Below are 8,967 nucleotides of genomic sequence, written 5' to 3'. Positions count from 1 at the left end.
GCCTGGGCTTCAGCACCCCCCTTCGAAACTGGCTGCTAGACTTCCTCACCAACAGACCTCAGTCAGTTCGGGTCGGACAGAACACCTCAGATGTTATCACCCTCAGCACAGGCTCCCCTCAGGGCTGCGTCCTGAGCCCCCTGCTGTTCACCCTGATGACACACGACTGCGTCCCCAGGTTCACCACCAATCACATCGTAAAGTTTCCAGACGACACAACGGTGGTGGGCCTCATCAGTGACAACGACGACCTGGACTACAGAGAGGAGGTGGAGCAGTTGGTGGGCTGGTCCAGAGACAATAGCCTGATCCTGAATGTGGAGAAGACGAAGGAAATCATCGTCGACTTCAGGAAGAACCAGCCTCACCACGCTCCACTGATCATTAACAGCTCAGCTGTGGTGGTGGTCAGCAGCACTAAATTCCTGGGGGTCCATATCACAGACGACCTCACCTGGACTGTGAACACCACAACACTGGTCAAGAGGGCACAGAAGTGCTTGTATCTCCTGCGGAGGATGAGGAGAGCCCACCTGCCCCCACCCATCATGAAGACGTTCTACCGAAGCACCATAGAGAGCATTCTGACAAGCTGTCTCTCGGTGTGGTGTGGAGGTTGCAGCGCCTCCGATTGGAAGAATGTGAGGAAAGTGGTGAGGACAGCAGAGAGGATCATCGGGGCTCCTCTTCCCTCCATTCAGGACTTGTCATCCCAGCGCTGCGTGTCCCGAGCCCGAAATATTATCAGTGACCCATCACACCCCCACCATGGCCTGTTCTCCCTACTGCCCTCTGGGAAGAGGTTTCGCAGCATCTGCTGCAGGTACACCAGGTTCTGCAATAGCTTTTTCCCTGCTGTCGTCAGACTGTTGAACATTCAACTTAACATTCCTCTGCACACTTTGTAAATACTGTTTTGTTTCCTGCACTGTTTACATACTTTATCACTGCTGCACTCTATACTTATCTTATTTCATATTTTTATATAGAAATCTCATTTTTTTATTCAGCCGAAATATCACTACATTGTTGAAAGCCGTATGCAACGAAATTTCGTTTTGTGTGCACCTAGTGTTTACAAAATGACAATAAAGTTTGTCTAAGTCTAAGTCTAAAATATTAGAATATTTCCTCATACCAAGTAAAAAAATAGATTTATAACAGCAAAACAAAATCAAACATTTGAAAATGTCCATTATAACACTCAGTACTTGGTTGGGAATCCTTTTGCACGGATTACTGCAAGCAATGCATCGTGGCATGGTGGCAATCAGCCTGTGGTATTGCTGAGGTGTTATGGATGCCCAAGATGCTTCAATAGCGGCCTTTAGCTCATTTGTTTGTTTTTGCGTTTTCTATGTGTCTATTTGTGGACTTTTTGTATTTTTGCTTCGGCGGCACACCACTACAGCCGACAGGACCTCGTAGACATCGGCTATCGACATAAGACCACAGTCTCGAGGGAATTTCAATACAGCCAAAACATCCCAGACGAACTAGCAAGACGGCCTCCTGCTAAGGCTAAAGAACCAACCGCACAAGCCACCCCTCCCGAGCCTGTATCTCACCAACGCCAGATCCCTCACCCACAAGATGGAAGATCTGGAAGTACAGCTTGCGGGAAATCGCTATGTTCGTGATTGCTGCGCCCTCATTATCACGGAGACCTAGCTGAATCTGAAGATCCCCAATGCTAGCGTGCAGCTAGCAGGTCGTTCGCTACACCGCTGGGATCAGACTGGGGACTCCCGCAAAAACAAAGGTGGGGGGCTCTGTATCTACGTGCATGAGGACTGGTGCAACAACAGCAGCAGCATAGCAAGGCACTGCTCCACCGATATTGAGTACATGTCTGTTAGATGTCGGCCCTTTTTTCTACTGAGAGGTAACAGTGGTGATCATCACTGCTGTTTACATCCCACCGAATGCTAACGCTACCACAGCGCTCTCTCTCCTGCTGAACAGCACATAATAGCAGGAGACTTTAATAGGAACAATCTGAAGACTGTACTCCCACAGTTTCACCACTTTGGACCACGTGTACTCCAACATCAAGCACGGGTACAGAGCCATGCCCCTCCCCCACCTCGGACAGTCAGACCATCTCTCCTTGGTACTCATCCCTGCATACACTCCTCTCAGATGCAGATCCAGGCCCACCATAAGGACTGTAACAACTTGGCCTGGAAATGCACTCAGTCAACTCCAGGACTGCCTTCAAAACACGGACTGGTACCTATTTCACCACCAAGACCTGGCCATGTTCACGGAGTCAGTCCTGGACTACATCAAGTTCTGCATGGGAGCCGTATGTGTGGAAAAAACCATTCGGGTCTTTCCCAACCAGAAACCCTGAATGACCAGCCAGGCCCGCTCACTCCTCAGGGCCTGTGAGTCTGCCTTCAGGTCAGGCGACAGAGCCCTTTACAGCTCAACTCGGGCTGACCTGAAGAAAGGGATTAAAAAAGCCGAAGCGGAGTACATGAGGAAGATGGCGTCCCACCTCGCCAGCAACAGACCACGAGAGGTGTGGCAGGGCATCCAGACCATCACCAACTTCAGGGGCTGTGAGGTGACATCAGACCCAAGTGAGTCACTGGCAGAGGAGCTCAACTGCTTCTTTGCCCGTTTTGAATCACCGCAGCCTCACTCACCTGCTGTAGCTCTCTCCCCACCCCCATCCACACCAGATCCCAGCACCCCTCCACTCACTGTAAAGGAGCAGGAGGTGAGGCGTGTGCTCCAGGCAGTAAACCCCAGGAAGGCGCCTGGTCCAGATGGAGTACCTGGCAAGGTGCTCAGAGCTTGCGCCCACCAGCTGTCCCCGATTTTCTGCAGGATCTTAAACCTCTCGCTGGCACAAGCAGTCATTCCTACCTGCCTGAAGTCAGCCACAATAATCCCCATACCAAAATATTCACCCCCAACCACCCTCAACGACTACCGCCCTGTTGCCCTCACCCCAGTAATAATGAAGTGCTTCGAGAGACTGGTTCTCCAACACATCAAGGACAGCCTCCCCCCCCCCCCCCCACTCGACCCCTATCAGTTTGCATACCGGGCGAACAGATCCACGGAGGACGCCATCACCATAGCATGCAGAGGCATGCTGTGTTGAGACACCTGGAACAGCAGCAGAGCTATACGAGATTGCTCTTTGTGGACTACAGCTCGGCTTTCAATAGATTCATCCCAAACGTTCTGGTCACAAAGCTGGACACTCTGGGCCTCCCCCTGTCTCACTTGCACCTGGATCAAAGACTTCTTGACCAACAAGCCCCAGACTGTGAGACTTGGCCCCACCTTTCCTCTACACGCACGCACACTGAGCACTGGTTCTCCACAAGGCTGCGTGCTGAGCCCTCTCCTCTACTGTACTCTACCATGACTGCAGTCCGGTCCACGGCAACAACATGATTGTAAAATTTGCTGATGACACCCCAGTGGTCGGGCTGATCTCGAATGGTGACGAGAAAACCTATAGGGAGCAGGTCCAGAAGCTCACGAACTGGTGCTCTGCAAATAACCTGGCTCTGAACAATAAGAAAACAAAGGAGATCATCGTGGACTTCAGAAGGGAAAAAAGAGATCCCCCCTCTCCCCTATGCATCAACAGCGAGATTGTGGAGAGGGTCCACGACATCAGATTCCTGGGAGTCCAGATCTCTGATGACCTCTCCTGGACACACAACACCTCAGCTGTCATCAAGAAGGCTCAGCAGCGTCTACACTTCTTCAGAGTCCTCAGGAAGAGCAGTATGGATCAGAAGCTTCTGCTCGCCTTCTACCATTCCTCCATTGAGAGCCTGCTGATGTACTGCCTCACCACCTGGTATGGGAGCTGCACTGCTGCAGATAGAGTGAGGCTACAGAGGACAGTCAAAGCAGCGCAAAGGATCATCGGCTGCCCTCTCATCTCCCTGACGGACATATACAACACCCGGTGCGTCAGCAGAACTCACAACATCACCAAAGACAACACACATCCCGCTTCCCAGCTATTTGAACTGCTTCCTTCTGGGAGGCGCTACAGAGGCATTCGAACAAGGACTACCAGACTGAAAAACAGTTTCTTCCTAAGAGCCATCACCGCTCTGAACTCTGAGAGAAAACATTACCAACTATAATACAACACCGATACTCCTTTAAACTACGTGCAATAACTATTTATCTATTTTCTGTACAAACCTCATTCATGTTATTACATATAGCCAGATTGAACATACTGTAAATAAGATTTTTTTTTTAACCTTCATTCTTAGACTAATAGCTATACTGTAAATAAGATCTTTCACTTTTATTCTCAGATTTCCTTTTATACTAGGATGGGAGCAGCTATCCGAACTAAGTTGTAAAATGACAATAAAGGGCATTCTATTCTATTCTATTTGCATTGTTAGGTCTGGTGTCTTTCAGCTTCTTCTTCACAATACCTCACAAATTCTCTATGGGGTTCAGGTCAGGAGAATTGGCAGGCCAATCAAGGACAGTAATGCCATGGTCAGTACACCATTTACTGGTGGTTTTGGCACTGTGGGCAGGTGCCAGATCATGCTGGAAAATGAAATCATTTCCATAGAGTTTTTCACCAGACAGAAGCATGTAGTGCTCTAAAATCTGCATCTACTCTGGACTTAATGAAACACAGTGAACCAACACCAGCAGCTGACATGCCCCCCAAACCATCGCTGACTGTGGGAACTTCACACTGAATTTCAAGCAACTTGGATTTTGCTCCTCTCCAGCCTTTCTCCAGACTCTGGCGCCTTGACTTCCAAATGAAATACAAAACCTGCTTTCGTCTGAAAAGAGGACTTTGGACCACTCTGCAACTGTCCAGTGCTTCTTTTCCATAACCGAAGTCAGACGCTTCTTCTGTTGTCTTGAGTTCAGAAGTGGCTTGACCATGGGAATATCGCTATTGTAGCCCATTTCCCGGACACGTCTGTGAACAGTGGCTTTTGATACCTGAACTCCAGCTTCAGTCACCTGTCTTTGAAGCTCCCCCAAATTCTGGAAGTGACTCTTCTTTACAATGCTGTTAAGTCTGCGGTCATCTCTCTTGGTTGTGCAGCGTTTCCTGCCACATTTTCCCCTTCCAACAGACTTTTTGTGGATATGTTTTGAAACTGCACTTTGTGAACAGCTTGCTCTTTGAGAAATTTCCATTTTGTGTCTTACCCTCCTGATGGAGGATGTCAATGATGGTCCTCTGGACAGCAGTCAGATCAGCAGTCTTCCCCATACTTGTGATTTAGTTTACTGAACCAAGCTGTGTTTTTCAAGGCTCAGGGGTTAAATAGATGATTCAAGTGATTCGTTGAATACCCTACTAGTATACTTTTTCATGATATTCTAATATTTTGAGATAGGATATTTAAGTTTTCTAATGCTGTATGCCATAATCAGCAATGTTAAAATAATAAAAGGCTTGCAATATTTCAGTTGATTTGTAATGAATCCAGAATGTATGACATTTTAGTTTTTTTAATTGGATTACAGAAAATAAAGAACTTTATCACAATATTCTAATTTTCTAAGACAGTCCTTTTCTATTACCGTATTTTTCGGACTAAAAGTCGCTCCGGAATATACGTTGCATTAGCCATAAAATGCACAATAACGTTAAAAAAAATCATATATAAGTCGCTCTGGAGTATAAATCGCATTTTGGGGGAAATTTATTCGACAAAACAAGAACAGACATGAACGGGCAACAACAGGCTAAACGATAGGTATGCTAACGTGACATAAACACAAATGAAGAGCTGAGAACGGGCCTGACGTAACAGTCCGAAATATTCAAATAACTATTACATAAATACCACGTTTACAAAACCGTCTGTGTCACTCCAATTCATTAAATCCATCGATTGTCCTTTATGTCAACAATGCCGGCTGGGTGCGCGCCGCTGACGGCGGTTGCACTTCCAAATATTCCACAGGCCCATATAACGATATATAAATTATATATCAAATAACTATTATACAAGCAATAATATTATCAAACCATCTTTGTCACTCCAAATCAAAATCCATCAATCGTCCTTTATGTAAACAATGCCGTCCGGGTGCGCGCTGCTGACGGCGCTTGCACTTCTGAATTTTCCACTGGCCCATATAACGATATATAAATTATATCAAATAACTATTATGTAACCAATAATATCAACAAACCATATGTGTCACTCCAAATCATTAAATCCATCGATCAAATTCCTCGTCCTTTGTCAACAACACCGCGTGTGCGCCCTGACGTCAACCTCGTCGTTATTCGACAGATCTAGTGCACTGATAAAAATAATAAGTGGGCTTTACTTAAACAGATCTAGGAAACCGATTGCCTTGAAACACTCAAGCTAATTTAGTAAAGGTTTTTCAAGTGTTGATAATTCAAGAATCTCTAGTAGAGTTAACTTATTGTAGTAACATTAAGTTAAATGTTTCCATTACTGAATACTTATCATCAAGTGCTGTTTAATGGAATGCATTTAGTACTGCATACTTGTAATAAAGTGTTGGTAACTCTCTAATTTGCAGTACTGTGAACCACAAAAACAGTAGCATTTAATTGAACATTTCTATTATTCTATACTTATAACTAAGTGTAAGCAACTCTACAATTTCCAGTGCAGTAAACTAACATACCAGTCGTGTTTAAATGAATCTTTCTACTATTGATTTCTTTTATAATTCAAGTTTTCACTTCTGAGATTACCAAGTTGATGTGACTGCACTAATAAGTTCTACCTTCTTATAAAATTCTAGGAAACCGATTGCCTTGAAAAAACACAGTAAAGAGAACTGAAGATTTATAAGGAAGCAGATCCTTTTATAATACAACCCAAACCTTAACTGACAAAGAAGCAAAAAAATGAAATATGAAAAATTCTGAGTCAACACAGTAGAACGAGATAAACATAACTAAACTAAACAAGAAAAACTAAAAACCTCAAAAATATCCCCTAATAAGAAAAGGGGTGTTAAAATGCATTAAAAAAAACAAACAAAAAACAATCAGTATTCAGAAATTAGCAAAACTGTTTAAATTAAAGTGCAGTATAATTATAGCAGGCCTCTTTTTTGAACAGGGTACATGATACAACTAAGCCTGTTTGAAACATCTGAACAAGAACACTAGTCCTGAAGTGCATTTTTCAAGGTTTGAATTTTTGGTCAGTAGAACGAGATAAACATAACTAAACTAAACAAAAAAAACTAAAAACCTCAAAAATATCCCCTAATAAGAAAAGGGGTGTTAAAATGCATTAAAAAAAACAAACAAAAAACAATCAGTATTCAGAAATTAGCAAAACTGTTTAAATTAAAGTGCAGTATAATTATAGCAGGCCTCTTTTTTGAACAGGGTACATGATACAACTAAGCCTGTTTGAAACATCTGAACAAGAACACTAGTCCTGAAGTGCATTTTTCAAGGTTTGAATTTTTGGTCTCAGGTTTCCAACTCCCAAGTTTAGCATCACCCTCTGCACAAACTCAAAGGTGTTGCGCATCTTTTTGGGATAGTCCAGATGAAGGGCATACATAAGCCCAAATGTGAGGCAAAACGCATCAGAGAGACCGCCAGCAGTATCCATTGCCACGGTACCTTCAAGTATAATGCAGTGTGTCACAGTTGCAGGGTGAGGGTCCAACAGATCGAGTGGTTCACCTTCTGGGACAACAGTCATGATGGCAACTGGTACCTGTGACTCCACAAGATCTGGAGACTGAAAAAAAAGACAACATTCATTAAAAGTGCTTAAAATAAAAAGCAGCCTATTCCTCTGAGCCCCCCTTCAACTTGTGACCCCTCTGTTGCCCTGGTGTTTTTTTTTTTACAGAATTTTGAAAATGAATATTAACTTCCAAAAACACTGCACGGGGCTCTGCTTTATGCAGATGAACTGTATCTTTCATGTCACACTTCAAAATGTATTTTTTCCAAATATTGTCCTATTGTTGAATATAAATGTTAGATCAGGTATACATAAAAGTCAAATGACTAAAGTTAATGAAAAGTAAATCAAAGACAAAAACAGCTTCGAGTTGCACAAGACCAAGTAAATTTAGGCCTGTTACAATTGTTGTATTTTTAATGACACAATGACAGCTAGTACTTACATAACTGACTCTGAAGAACTCTGCCCAATCGTCACCAAAAAAGACTGGGAGACACTTCAAGACAACTGTTCGCGTGGTAAAATCATCATGGGTCTATAGCCAACAAGAAAAAAAAAGGGTATACATTATGTGAAAATAAATAAATAAGGGGATGCTTCTGAGCAGATACAGCACAAACTCATTTAGAAAATTCCTATTTGTTGCAGTAAAAGCAGAAGTTTTACTTCATAAAATAATTGTAAAAAGAATCATACATACCGATGTTTCAATCTGTGCCAGGATTCTCTCTAGTGTTTGTCCAACACTTCCTTTTTTTGCCTTGAAGAGCTCCAGCAGTCTTGGTACGAACCCATCCAAAGACTGGAAAAATTCTTTTTCTAGGTCTTTACTGGCCACACGAGTGAATTCAGCCAAGACCTAAATGGAAGAAAAAATAAAAAACTTAGTAATGCAATACTTGCCTAAGAAACAAATAGAATTTAACAATTATTTACTCACTTGTTGCTTTGTAAAAAGAGCAGGCCATCGTCCCAACATCTGCTGAATAGGCGGCTTATCTTCAACTATTTCTTTCCGTCTCAGTGAAAAAGTTTGGTTCATCAGCTCATTCACAAGAGCCAAATGTGGTTTCTTCTTCTTCATCTCACAGAGAAGAATTTCTCTCTTTTGTTCCAAGACCTCTTCATCATGACCCTCTGGGAAATTTGGCAAAAAATTTGTCTCGCTTCTTCTTGGCCTTTTGATACCTTTTCTTGAACTTCCATCTCCGTTTTGTCTTTTACTTGTGTTGCAAACAACATCTGCCATTCCACAATTCCGCAGTTTACTGCGAAGATTTCCCAT

At 43.4% G+C, this 8,967-nt stretch overlaps 1 long non-coding RNA gene across 1 annotated transcript; it reads right to left on the bottom strand.

Moving 5' to 3' along the window:
• Positions 1–7,131: 7,131 nt before the first annotated feature.
• Positions 7,132–8,500, bottom strand: LOC133150956 (uncharacterized). The gene is made up of 3 exons (XR_009713840.1): positions 8,383–8,500; positions 8,125–8,217; positions 7,132–7,730 (listed from the first exon to the last, which is right to left on the bottom strand). It is a non-coding gene; the product is annotated as an uncharacterized LOC133150956 (long non-coding RNA).
• Positions 8,501–8,967: the final 467 nt, after the last annotated feature.

This window comes from Syngnathus typhle, linkage group LG3 (genome assembly GCF_033458585.1).
Source record: "Syngnathus typhle isolate RoL2023-S1 ecotype Sweden linkage group LG3, RoL_Styp_1.0, whole genome shotgun sequence".
In the NCBI taxonomy this organism is placed as follows: domain Eukaryota; kingdom Metazoa; phylum Chordata; class Actinopteri; order Syngnathiformes; family Syngnathidae; genus Syngnathus; species Syngnathus typhle.
Note: the sequence above shows the minus strand (reverse complement) of the source record. Positions and strands in the feature narration are given on the sequence as shown.